At 42.4% G+C, this 14,255-nt stretch overlaps 1 protein-coding gene across 1 annotated transcript in view; it reads left to right on the top strand.

The window, feature by feature from the left end:
- Window positions 1-318: 318 nt before the first annotated feature.
- Window positions 319-14,255, top strand: part of LRFN2 (leucine rich repeat and fibronectin type III domain containing 2) — a 245,607-nt gene continuing 231,670 nt past the window's right edge. The window contains exon 1 of the mRNA XM_019549612.1: window positions 319-873. The gene's annotated coding sequence lies outside the window, so the exon portion shown is untranslated. The remainder of the gene's footprint in view (window positions 874-14,255) is intronic.

Raw genomic sequence — 14,255 nt, forward strand, 5'->3', positions numbered from 1 at the left:
TCTCCTTCCACTTGTATATTTTAGAAAGCTTGTTTTTTATTCCCTGTCTCTTTTTTGCTCTTGCTTTGTTTCTCCTTTCCTTTTTTGACATTTTTTTATTTTAGGAGTAAGGAAAGCAGACTGATTTGTGACTGCACAGATTCCTATGCAGCACACAGCACTTGCTGTATGTTACATCATCAGAAGAGGTAAGAAGGATTCTTGAAGCTGCTCGCTAGATTTTTTTTGTGCACATTGCTTGTCTTACAAGCTGTGCAGGCTCTGCCATCTAGAGCACTTTGTGAGATCACTCCAGTTTGCTGTTTTTCCTTTTTCCATCTCTGCGTGCATGTGTGTGTGTATCTCTCTCCCTCTCTCTCTTTCTGTCTCTCCCCCCACACACCCTGATTCCCCCTGATCCCCCCCCCTTCTTACACACATACACACATACATAGAAGCTGGGCTTGCTAATATGAACTTGAAGACTTGCAATGCCAAAATGCATGTGGTATCTTGGGATGCACTGGGATCAGGATTCTTGAAAAGCCTGCAGGCTGCTTAGTCCTCCAAAACCTGTTTTTTGTTTGTTTTTTTTTAACCAGACGAGAAAAAGAACAAGTTATCACTTTTTCCCCCCCTTTCTTAATTTTTTTTCATTACTTTGGATATTACTGAATAAGGAGTCTCAGGGATTCATTCACTTGGACTTCTCTGAATCAGGTTCCATCTGCCAACAATTCTAGTCTGCATTTTGCTTTAGCTGGAAATGAACCCGGGATTTTTCTGATTATATCTCCTTTCAAAAAAAAAAAAAGATGCATGGCATAGAAAGAAGGTCTAAGTGCCTGTCTGACATTATTTTACCAAACCAGGGATAAATGTTACTTCTCAAAGGTAAGTGCTAGGATTTTTCCGTGTGTGTGTGTGTGTGTGTGTGTGTGTGTGTGTGTGTGTGTGTGTGTAAATATAGGCTCCCCTCTTTGATGTCAGATAATGTTCTATGCTCTATTTTTAAGGCATTGGAGAAATGCATAACTTTATTTGCTTTTTATTGTCATCCTAGATAACAATGTGCCTGTGAAAGAAAAATGAACCTCAGTTAGGTGTCTGCTTCTCTCTCAGTCTGAGAAGGCAGTTCAAAGAAATATTTTTTAACATGCTGAGGCGATTTTTAAAAAATGCTGTTGTGAATCAGATATTGAAAGGGGTTTGGAGGGTTTTCTTCCTATTAAAGGAAAAGTGAAAAATAGAATAAGAGACATTTGAGTCATTTAAGCTCTGGGGGAGTTAATAAATCCTGCCAAGGTAAGGAAGAACTTTGCTGGACAGATCAACTCTGTTGTGTGTGAAAACATACAATTCAGGAACAGGGACCTTGACAGATGTCATAGGAAGCAATGGAAGGTGAGGGGAAAAAGCAGGAAAGAAGAGGAGGAGTAGGAGGTGGAGGAGAGGCAGCTGGAACCAGGTTTCATGTTTGTCACTGAGGCTGGTGTTCCTGGGAAGGGTGATACCATTGTTGGTGGGCATCAAGAACTGGTAAGACGGGCAGATGGGGGGATGGGAGCTCTAGAAATATGCCATGTCATGTTTGCCCAGCACCATCAGATATATATGACCCTCTGCCCCAAGTAACAAGCCAGGCATTTTGTGGGGCATGTAAGTGGCATGATAGAGCAAGATGGTGCAGAGTGGAAAGTGACTGTTATTCACAGTTGCAGAGAGACACAAACACACAGCCCAGCACACACCACAATACACAAAACAAATTGTGTGCTAGAATAAAACAGAGGAGAAGCATGTAGGTCAGAGTTAAAGCCCCAAGTACCAGGAGAATGAAATGGATCTATCAAGATACTTTTTTTCTTCTCCAACTAAATGTAAACTGGACAACTATCGTAGTATCTGCAGGAAGGCTTCTTAAACTCTGAGAAAATCTGGAACTCATTCTCACCTGACAGAAACAAAGAACATTGATTTGCAGCAAGAATTATGTTGGGCAGGGGCTCATCTAGTCTCTCTAGGGATGTCTCAAGGAGACACACCAGGAAGGGTGGAGTTTATTTTGCATATTCTATTGTTGATATTAATTGGAGAGGGTAACTTTTTACTATCTAAGAAGGGAAGATGTGGCCAATAATAATAAAAATAATAACAATAGCAACAACACCTTAAGGTTTCATGCAACTACAAGAAAATGCATTGGCTAGGCTGCCAAGTCCTAACTTGATGATACAGTATTCACCATTGAAAAGTCAGTGCTTGCCAGCAGATACTGCTCAATTCCCACAGTTATTTCCTGTTGCTAGTGGAGAGGAAACAGATAACTACAGTGAATAGGCACTGACTTTTCATCGGAGACTGCTGTATAGAGAGGACACTATTGTGAAAATTTGAGATAATGGCAAAGGGGACAAAGGACTGTACTTGCTTTTACTGTCATGATGTCTTGGGCTTGCTACAGCGCAACTGTTTAATGCTCGTCCCATTTTGGTGATTCTTTGGCAGTGCCTACATATTGCCATGTACAGACCCTATGGTATTTGCATATGTACTATTTTTACCATGGTTTGTCACAAAACGGTTGCAAAGGAGGCTCCTGACTCCTGAATTAGCCAGGAGTTTGTAGGGAAGAAGGTATTGTAACAGAAAAGGAAATAAGGAAGGAACAGCTCTTGCTCCAAGCTGAGTTTTTTTTTCTACTGCTCCAGTCTAGGCAATCTGCATAGTCCGTATTATATATAGTTTGTGTACCCTGTGTTATTGGCTTTTCTTCAGTACACCTGTGTTGTCTGTTGAATTAATGTTAGATCACAGTTTGGTTAATCACAGTTTGGTTAGAATCTAGCTTTGTTCTACTTAACACACTGAGGCACGCAGTCCAGTCTATGCAGTGCAACCAGCAACGGAATCAACCCTCTGAGCCACCATTTGCTTTTCTTCCACTCCCTCCCACTGTTTATAGCATTAGTGATTCTTGTTTAAATTCAGATATGGAACGTAATCACTTAGTTTCCCCCTATGGGACTTACAAACAGCATACCTAGCATTTTTGCAACAGCCTCCGCTTCCCTCTTCCTCAACAGGATCCAAGCTGACAGCTCCCTGACAGTCCCTTACAAGTCAGCTCACTCTGCCTTTTTACAAAGAGCAGCGTGTTTGCTGACTGAAGTTTGAAATGTTGCAGTGTCGGGTACATTTTGGGAGGGTGTATCAATACAGCATTCAGTCTGAAGTGGGTTTGCCTGTTTGGCAAAAACATATGCCCTCGTGCTGGTTTAAGAAGCTGACTTGAAATAAGTGGGGGATAGTATGCATTAAGCAACCAGCCTTAGAGTGAATTTAGTGTCAAGAAAGATGATTTATTGACACGTCTGGAGAATGCATTCTGTTAGTTATCCACACAAGACGCAGGGAATGTCCACCAACAGTGCAAGATCCTCTTCCTTTATTGCCCAGCTATTGTGTTTCAATCCTGATCTACAAGGATCATCTTTAGGGGCAGAAAAGTACCATATCACTGATTTTCTTTCAGTCAGATTCTTAGAATCTTTGCTGAGCGTTTCACTGACTGAGGGTTAATTATAGTGTCTTTTTTGTGATGTGGACACCTTTCCCTTGGTGGTAGAATAAACAGCAGTAAATATTCTCTCAAAAGCCACCAAGAAGACATTAGACATTATTTGCTTTAGGTCAGTGCCAAGCATAAGTGAACCAGTGCCATAAAGTCAAAGGCTCTGTTTCTGTAGCATATTATCTCCCCCCTGGGCCATCCAGGCATTTGTCCATATAAAATGTTTATTGAAAATGCTGAAGACGACGCCTAGGTCTGTTCCTATGATTAGTCTCCCATTGATTTTTAGTAGAAGGTAGAACCATTCAGGAATTTTTCAATGAAAGGTCATCTTAACTGGAAACTATTTGTGGAAAAAGGTCAATTCCAATGGATTACCCCACTTGAAAAAAATGTTGGAAATATGTCTCAAAATTGTCAGAGGTCCCATTTGACATTTTCTAAAGGAAAAGTTTGACCTTTTTCTAAGACAAGAATACTCCCCCCCACAAAAATAAATTAATTTATATTTTAAAAGTATAAGTAAAAGGGGGGAGCTAAGTAAATAGTTTTCAGTGACCTATTTTCAGTGACCTAAGCTAAGCATTCATGCAGTTTGTCGGTTCAAAAATGTTTGAGATTTCAATTCTTTGGTTCAATATGGAACAGGAATTAAATTCCAGATTTGAAGACTAGAATATGAAGTAAACACACTTATCTCTTTTTAGCGTCACAAGCTTTAAGCAATATTGTCTGAATATTTTCTATGTGGTATCATTGATTCTTGAAGTTGCTGTTTTAGTGCACAAAAATAATGAAATAACTAGATATGCCTGTTAAATGTCCATGAAGGTGTGTCTGCTGGGTTTCTGGATTTGGTGATTTTAGGTATAATGGGCTTTCTCCTTTCATCTAAAGACTTCTGGTAATGACTCCTAAAGGTGTTGGCCTGTAATCCTCCTAGCAGATGCTGTGCTGTCACAGAGATTGTGCTAGACAGGGGTAAAATAAGGAGACACACCCTGGAATAGCAGTTAAATCCAGGGGCTCTGATTCTGGTTGGTTATGAGGTAAGAGGCTGGACTAGTGTATCCCAATTCACGTTGACATAGGCACAAGCAAGAAAAGAAAGCTGGATGAAAGGTGAGATCAGTACAAAGCAAACGATGGCTAAGAGCTGTTTTCCTACTTCAGTTGTGTTACCATTGCTCTGAGAAGCCGCTGAAAATATATGCAAGACTGCAGTGGAGTATTTAGCCGAATCGTTCAGTTGAAACTGGTGGCGTCACATCAGGTATGAACATGGCCTTTTGAGTTCAAAGCTGTAGGGAGATCTTGGATCATCTCATTTAGATGATACTCAGGAAGTTGCCTGAACTTGGAATTTGTGACCTTAGGAAAGGGATAAACTTTGAAAGCATCCATTTGGTCATGCCATGTGGGTTGAGGGAGAGAGGTGTCAGTGAACTGTTCATCTCAGAAATAGCTGATCTAAAGGAAGTGGGTGAGAAGGTGAAGCTTGTCTTGTCTTCCACCCTGCTTCTATCATAGCATACTCTGATAGTTCACTGGTGTCAGAGACCCCAAGTGGCACCAAACAGGCAGATTCTGAGATGATGTTTTCTAGCTATGCTTGTCAGATGACTTTGAGGAAAAAAACACAAAGCAGAAATAATAATCTCTGCTTTGATGTTGCCTGCAGGTGAGAATGAGCAATGGGAAGGGGGATGGAAAAAAGCTTTCATCTTCAAACTTCCATAATCCTCTGTGGCAGTAGAAAGAAAAATGGGTCCTGGTATCAGAATGTGAATGGTGTCTGTAAATGTTTGATGACAAGGAGGCACTGCACAGTAATTAATATGAAATCTCCATGTTAACAGGTAAAGAGAACCCAGTAAATGTCCTTCTAGACCTAAATGGACACAACAAACTATTGAGTAATGAGTGGAAACAATGGAGGGAAATGAAAAAAAATGCCTGTGTCATGGTTCTTTCAGTATGGTCTGTCTGGTTTGAAAACAACCCGCAGCAAATGGCTGTATCCTGGGAGATAAAACTCAGAACTTTCCAATACTTACAATATACACTTGATGTCTCTTACTCTGTGAATATTACTGTGACTAGGAGTAATTATATCACTAATAACTGGAAAGCATTATACGTTCCATACTCTAAACAAATGTGCAGGGTCGGAGGGGAAGCCAAAGTGTATTGATAGATCATCATTTCCTTGGAGGGAGACAATTTTCCTAGGTCTTCTAAACTGATGGCTGGCTGGCATTTTGTGTGAGTTATCTAAGATGTAAGTGAATGGTGTTGATGCCGCTGCCTGATATTTACTGTATATTGGTTTTTAAATTACACTACAACATTGATTCCTGGCTCTTAAAGTTCAGCCTGCACTTTGTCCTTGTAGTTATGTCAGATGACTTACCTCCGCTGGAAATGTTCAGTAGAAAAATCATGCCCAGTTCCCAGCATCTCTTGAGAAACAGAGTCAGGAGCTTCTCTCTGTAGAATCAAAATATCCCTCACGTATCACCCAAGATCTCAAAGTACCTGACAAATGCTACAGTGAGGTACATACGTATTTTATAACCCCACATGTCAAGCTACCAAGTGGCAGCCAGAGTCAAAAGCATGTTTTTCACCTACACTTGGTAAGGACAATAAGATCTTTCTTCACCCACTCAGATCTGCTGCTTGTCGCCTGCAGATTGGATTATGCCAGTGGTGTTATCTTGGGGCTGGGTCTATTCTGAAACGTCACTACTTCTGATTGCTTCTCACAAAAGGCTTGATATTTATCTTCTCCTGGGGTCCTAGAGGCAAGGTGCTACTTCCTCTCAAGTCAATGGGAGTTGAAGGTGCTCCACATGTCTCAGGAGGTGCACAGTTCCTGAAAGGCCTAAGACCTACAAAACAAACCGGATATGAGTTGGCAGTCTCAGTTGAGCTATAAATGGATGCTCAGGGAAAGCTGCGAAGAGGTGGTTGGATTGATTGTTTGCTGGAAAAGAAGAGGTGGATCAGAGTAGAAAGTAGCAGTCTTGAAAGGAATTGGGGAGAAAGAAGTAGAGAAATGCAGAATGAAAGTTGATATGGTGCAGGAAGAAAAGACAAAAAATGCAACTGGGCACTACGTAGAATCTGTCTCATATGTATCTGTATCTATACCTATATCTTCTCAGGTCCAAGTCCATGGATAAGGTAAAGGGGAATTTATGATGTGTCTTTTACTCACTGAGTGAGACTGCTTCAGTCACTGTAGGTAGTGTTATTTGTCACATTTAGCTTTTTCCAGTTTGGTGAATACAAAAAGCTTACTCAATTTGGATGCATCTGCACGAGATGTTTACTGAGGAGCTCATAGGCAGCAGAAGGCCATGGCTAATGGGGCTTAGTCCCCTCAAATGCAAGGCAGCACAGAGGGCAGCTGTCGCAGGCTAGGGTTACCATACATCCAGTCCCTTCCCCTCCTTCCGTCCCAGCTGCAAGGAGCAGGGCTCCTCCTGCCCCCATTGCGCTAGCCCTGTGAGGGAAGTGGGGCATGACGACTGCACTCTGCTGTGACACAGGTGTGGGCAGCAACCACCCACTGGGGCTTTGTTGTAGTGACCACCGTGGCTCTACTGTATCCTCATCCTCCTCTTCTGCTCAGGATCACTGTTGCCACGGTGAGGAAGGAGGTGGCTGCTGTCGCTTTCGGCTGGCACTATGGCTCACATGCTCAGCTGGAGCCCTGTGGATATTGGTTCCTGCGCACCCACCGGGCTGGGCTGGGCCACAGAAGGGAAAGGAGGGGGCTGTGCCGGGAAAGTTTAGGGGGGTGCCCAGCAGCACTGGGCCCTGGGTGGGGGGGGAGGGGGGAGCCCCAAGTGCTGGCTCCAGCAGTTGCAGGAGTTGTGGGAGCCACTGTGCTGTCCTGTCTGAGCCTCAGCTCCATGGGTTGCTAGGGCCTGCAGCAACAATGGTCAGACTGAGGCAGGGGTGTGGAGGGAGGTGGCAGGGTCTCCTCGCACCACAGGAGGACACTGTGGCACACTGGTGCTAGTGGGGCAGAATGCAGCCATGGCCCTCAGCACCTGGGTGCACTAAATAGGGTGAGGAGGGCCAGGGGTGCTCCCTGCTCTCTCCTTTGCTTTCCTTTCTCTTCCCCCACACCCTTTACTCCAGCCCTCTGGCCAGTCCCATTTTTATGTCTTTTTTTAAACTTGTCCAAGATTGGCCCTTGGGCCATGCTGCTTCCTTCTGCAGCCTCCACCCCAAGCAGACTTTATTCTCTTCCCTCCTGCCCAAGAAGCCAGGTTGGAGGGCTTCCAGGCCAGTGACTCTTCACCGGGGTGCAGCAGCAGTACCCTGGGGTGCCTTGAGAGCCTTTCAAGGGTGCCGTGAGGTGTTAACTCTGTTGGGGGTGCAAACATGACTCACAAGATGAAAGCAGAGATGTCAGATAGGAATCCAAAGGTGTTAAAATCTTTCTGAGGTGCTTGTGGTCCTTCTGAGTTTGCTTGGCAGATATGAATTGCTTTATTCTGTTCCAAGAGTTCAAAGCAAAAAAGGAGTGAAAACTAAGAGCTAGTCCTTTCCCACCGATGCCCTTTTCCACTCATGCCAGGAGTCTAAAAATTTTGAGAACCAGTGCTCTAGTCTAGGCAGCTCTTCATTTTTTTTCCTACACAAGCTCTCAGCAGGCCTGGGCTCCTCAAGACCACTGGCTTCTTTCTCCAGAAGCTCTTCTGAGCCCCAAGCTACTTCTGGAGCTGTGCAACCCGGGTAGGCAGTCAGGTCAGATTCACTTTCAGTTATTGTGCTCATAAATAGACTTGGTGTCTGACAGCAATTCTTTTCACCCATCCAAGGCCCTGAAAATCAATGAAAACTTATGAAACACCATCATCTGGATCAGGGGTCAACAACAGTTTTGGCCAGAGTGCTAAAAACACCCCAACCTCAACCCGTGCCTTGACTTGGCATGCCAGGGGTAGACAGATAGATGGAGGGAGCTGGGAGGGGTCCAATCCTCATTGCTGGCAGAAGGTTCATGGACATCTTCAGGCAAACAGTCAGGTAGGGGCTAAGTTTGGGCTGCCCTGGCCCTTTCCCTACCATGCACCTCAAGGTGCAGATACAAGCACCTCTGGCCATGGAGCCCAGACTCACAGCAGACAGGCTGTAAACAGCTGCACTGGGGTCCAGAGTCCTGGTCCCATTCCATAACTGGTGGTGACTACACACATGCCTCAGTGTGCATGGAAAGGAAGAGGCTGGGGTAGCACAACCCCAGCCCCTCCAGTGCCAGCAACAAGTTGGGCAGTGGCTCTACAGACCTCAGTGCAGCAGCTTGATCAGTGTCTACATGTGAGGCCCTATTATGTCACAGTAAACCAATTAACCCTGCTATAGGTTAGTACTTGTAAACACAAGTACTATCCTGTGGCGGTATTCTTTAGTGCACAACAGTGCATGTGTAGACACTGACGGGGCTGGTTGGGGCATGAGGGTGCTTCAGTGTGGGGGCTGCCTGCCAGTTAGCCCTGCACTGGCACACCCTTCTGCCCCAGCCAGACCCTCCCCAGCATGTTGAGCTCGGTCAGAGCATCTCCTGGGCTGGCAGGTTAATCCCCTGGGCCCCTATACCAATAGTGCTATGCTTCTCTAGCTCTGCCAGCCAGGGTTTCTCTGTCCTGGGTGAACATGCTGGAGCCCTGGGCATGCGTGTAAACATGGCACCCAGGAGCAATAAACTCCAGCTCAAACTGCACCAAAATTTATTCAGGGATATTAATTTCACATGTAGATGTGCCCTTTGTGTATTTTCCCTTATTTCCAACCTCTCCATCTTTCTTTCACTTGTTGAAATTACTGAATATAATGAATGTTATTTATTTCCTCCCTACTCTGAATGCAAAAGGTTATTATCATCAGCACTCAGATGAGTTACTAGTTCACAATAATGTTATCTATTTAAATAAGTCTCAGTCTCAGTTAAACATGGCTGCAAGCTTTCAATTTAGTGTCAGAAGGACCCTCTAAAATGTGACAGGCCCAACTACCAACAGTGTGGTGCGCCTCCATTTGTTTGATTGTAGTGGAGTTGACACACTTATATCTGTCTCAGATAAGCTAGATATCAAATACCTGGAAAACATATACACACTGCTCTTTTTAATTAAATGATGATTTTGAGTCTTCACCTACCCAATTCCACAAGTGATATTAAATGGACTGGGTTAATCTATGACCTTGTAACTGTGGAAATTGTCACAAGTTGTTTTGCTGTCTCCACTGCAGGATACCAAAGGATGAAATTCATCCTAGGACAGAGGTTAAACACAAGGCTTGTGTGCTCCTTAAATCCCTGTTAGTCCCTCAAAACAGGGATAAAATAATATACATGCCTTGTCATGGCTTTCTGCATAGTGATTGGTTCCACTGTGACTCATTTGTCAGGTGTGATTACATGACATGCTGTGGTACTGCCACTTTGTTGTTTTTGTTTGGTTCATAGTAATACATTAGTGATTGAACTAAGGCTGAGTCACCCTCATGCTGGACACTATAGCCGCACAACAAGGAGCAAAACATGAGTATAAGTACCAAATGAAACACAAAATGTTAATGATGGAGCTAAGAATACAAACTTGGTCATCTGATCCTGGTCCATTGTTCACTAAATTGTGTGTGCCACATGCTGAGATTTAGTCACATTCTTTTAATATATACATATATTTGGGGAAGTATTTTTAACTACTCATTTAGTGCCATATGTTGCACTACCATGGGATGATAATGGGCATGTTGCCTATACAAAAATAAAATTCCTTCTAAAAAACCCGTGTTACTATGTAGACCAGAAGGCTTTTTTATTTAAAAAAACCCACACAATAAACCTACTTTTGCCTAATATATTTATCTGATTAATTTATTGAATCTGTCTGCCTGTCTGTCTTTGCTTCTGTTTTAATGACCTATAATTTAAAAAAAGAAAGAAAAAAGTAAATTCTGCAGCTAGGTTTTCTTCTCAGATATGACTTCCATTGCCTGGTTGAGGCATAGAAGAACTGGGATTTAAAATAGCTGTTTGAACCCTATGTTCCAACTGCATATCTAAAGGTGTGGTAACTTAGATACACATCCAGAAGTCTATTTTCATTCTTTAAGAAGGGGATTCATGCTACGTGGAAGTCCCAAATTAACCATGCTTTGTTTGTCTAGTGTTTATTACAGATGATAATGATATCAGGGAAGAAAAGAATAAAGCTTGATTTTTTTGAGGTTCCTAGTTGCAGGATTGGTACTCTGGAAAATTAGTTTTTGACATTTCAACTGAGCATTGATCAGAAAGCCATTAAGAAAGAATGAATATGGAACCCCACAATGTCCTTTTCAGAATCACATTTCTGACTAGAATTACATTACATTTAAAAAAAAATGAAACATAAAATATCTGTTAAATCCTTAATACTGTATTGCTAGGAGTCCACCCCGGTGTCTGTTTTCATTTGAGTGTCACTGTATTCTCAGTTTGAGTGAAATAGAGTCATTCATGTTTGCCTCATGTGGGTGCCTTTCACTCTGCAGAATGTCTCATGCGGTAGCCCTCTAATGTGAAAGGAGACCTTGTTGGGTACGCATATGTTATCGAAGAGTAGAGTCATATTAGCATCATAATTACATGCTGGCTAATAGGGAGGTATAAAATTACCTATACATAACTCCATGAAGTAATTTCATCCAAGAAAGAAAATAACTTGCTATGTTTCCTTTGCTCCATAGGAAAAATATGGTACATCCATTAAATGAAACAGATCCAAGTCCCATTGACTATAATGAGAGTCTTTCAAATGGCTTCAATGGTCATTAGATTAGGCCTATATTAAAACACATACATTTCAGAAAGAAGTCATGAGTAAGCCTGTGATTAAACTCACCATATTTGGTTCACTCTATTTATATCCATATTTTTCATTCAAATGGCCAAGTGAGTATTGATCTGAAAATGTATTCCAAAAGGTGTTGCTTTATTGTTTTATTTGTTTGAAGTGTTCAAAAGTTTTAAATGTTTTCAAAAGTTTCAGTCATTCAGTCAAGAAGCAGAAACAAGGTAGCATGCAACTTAAATAACCAACCACAAATTGCAAGTAACAAGCAGCAGCAATCAGGAATAGTAGAAATGAACAATTCAAGAACTAAAATGAACTAAATAAAGTATTTGTAAAATACTTCGGAACAGCTAGTATATATAGAGGAACAGAATCAAACTTAGAAAACATACACTATCCAGAGACAGTAAAGCTTAAATTAACTCAACACTTTTTTAAATCAATGGGTTTAACCGGCATTAAACATTATGCAAAAAATGCAGGTTGCCTATCAATAACTATAGCTTATCAATGAGATTTATTAGAAGGCGGAACCGTTTTCCAAGGAGAAGGAGGATAGTACCAATCATTGTGCTATTTATATCTGTTTACACACTGCATTATAAGTAGAGTATTCACTGAATACTTTTCCCAATAAATGTGAGATTTTGTAGACACTGAATTTTTAAGGAAGAACTTCAATTTCAATGCATGTTTTTGTCTGAATTCCATTTAAAAAATAGTTTCACGTTGCACAATTGAAAAATGAGGAACTTCTGCCTCTGGGAAATCCCAATATTTTAGAATTAGTTTTTATCTTAAGATGGAACAAAAAGGGTGCAATACTTACAATTTTCGTGTAACAAAAAGTTTCAAGACATTTGAAATAGTATACTGCTATTAAGTCTGGCTTTGGATTTAACTTTGCTAAGCTTGGCCTTAGCTTCAGATCAAATCTTGTGAAGGATCCCAGCATTTCTGGGGTAGCTTCTGATGTTCAAACGATAGCCTTCTCTTTTTGTAGGAAGTAGATTTCATTCTCTATTGTTATTTTTCTTCTTGCTCTTGTAGGGAAGTTCCTTGGAAGAGTTATGCACAGAGGCAACATAAAATGTAACCAGTTCTGCAGATAAAATACACTGTAAAAACAATACTAATGCTGTTTAAGGTTTATTGGGCAGGTGATGTGTGGGGAAGGAGAATTGAGCACTATGTGTCCTATCTGAAGTTTTGAGTCCCATCTGGCACAACATGGGAGGCTTGAAACAGTTATTTCTAAGCCCTGAAGAGTGCTGGCTTTCTAGGAGCACTGAGGTGGAGGGGCTGATCAACAAGGAACTTAAAAGGACAGATTCAGTGCTTCACATTTAGTGTCTCTGTAGGAGTGGATATGTACAGGAAGCAAGCACAAGGAATGACAGCTGGAGATAAAGCGTTGTGGTGGGGGAGGTGCTACATATGGCAGTTCAGCAGCCTCTGTACTAGAGATGTTTGCTGTGTGGCTTGGATTATCCTGAGCCTCAGGTAGAAATGTGGATCCTTGAGTTATCCTGTTCTAAAGGAGCTAAAGATTATTTGTATCAGGTGATTTCATCCCTATTGTCAAGGCATAGAGAGCCGCAGTTTTCACAGATGCAGGGATCTGCAGCAGTGGTCTCTAAACTTTTTTGATCGCGCACCCCTATCAGTAAAAAATTTTTGAGCACGCACCCCCAATATATGTATATTTATAGAAATAAAAATAGAGATAGAAGTTCTAATATTTTCTTCCCACACCCCAATGGATCGTCTTGCGCACCCCCTGGGGTGAACGCACCCCACTTTGGAGACCACTGATCTACAGTATAGAAGGCAAAGACGCCCTAGAGTGCATGACTGTTGTAGAGTAGCACTGAAATGAGATGGGGCAGCACTACCATGATGACAACAAGATCACATTATGTTAACAGGACACTGACTTCCCACTGAATCTGGTGTTCCAGGTTCTAAAAGTACTTAGCAAATATTAACAAATTTATGCTCACACTACCCTCTTTGACCCCTTGGGTTACTATTGCTACTCACATCTAACAGATGGGGAAACAGATACACAGAATAGTTAAGTAATTTGGCCAAAGAAGTGGCCAGTGTCTGAGGTAAGGCAGGTAATCACATTTTTTAGGGTCTTATTTTTAAACCATGCTTTCCTTCCTGATAGCCAGACCTTCTGAACAATGAGCAATCATTGTTTGGTTTTAGCTTGGTGGGTAAAAGTGGGTCTTGTGGTGATAATTGGGGCACATTTTTTCCAAACTGGGTGACATACCCAACAAGGGCTGTATTCCATGTAGTCATATCAAGCCTGATGTAAGAGTCTAACAAGGAATGCTTGCACCTCTTACTAGGAAGGGGCTAAGAGCAGCCAAACGTAGGTTGCAGGGAACCTACGGGCAAAATGGCAGTGAATGGGAACTACCCAGGTGAACTGGGTCTGGGGCTAGAAAAGGCCAGGCTGCTAATGCTGGAATTAACAATACCTTGGCCCTGGGAGCAGGAGGCTGGGTCACATGGCCATTGAGGGGGCAGTTGTGCCCAGATGGCTTCCTGAAATGGAGCTCCAAGTGGAGCTAGCTGCAGTTTGGAGTCAAACCAGCCCAGAAGAGGTACCTAGTGACCTTGTAGGGTTTGTATTTGTGTTAGAGCCAGTCAGGTTTCATAGTTTCATAGTTTCTAGGGTCGGAAGGGACCTGAGTAGATCATCTAGTCCAACCCCCTGCCATGGCAGGAAAGATTACTGGGGTCAAACAACCCCAGCAAGGTGTTTGTCTAGCCTCCTCTTAAAGACCCCCAGGATAGGAGCCAGCACCACTTCTCTTGGA

This window comes from Crocodylus porosus, unplaced genomic scaffold (assembly GCF_001723895.1).
Source record: "Crocodylus porosus isolate Cpor-Errol unplaced genomic scaffold, CroPor_comp1, whole genome shotgun sequence".
Lineage (NCBI taxonomy): Eukaryota > Metazoa > Chordata > Crocodylia > Crocodylidae > Crocodylus > Crocodylus porosus.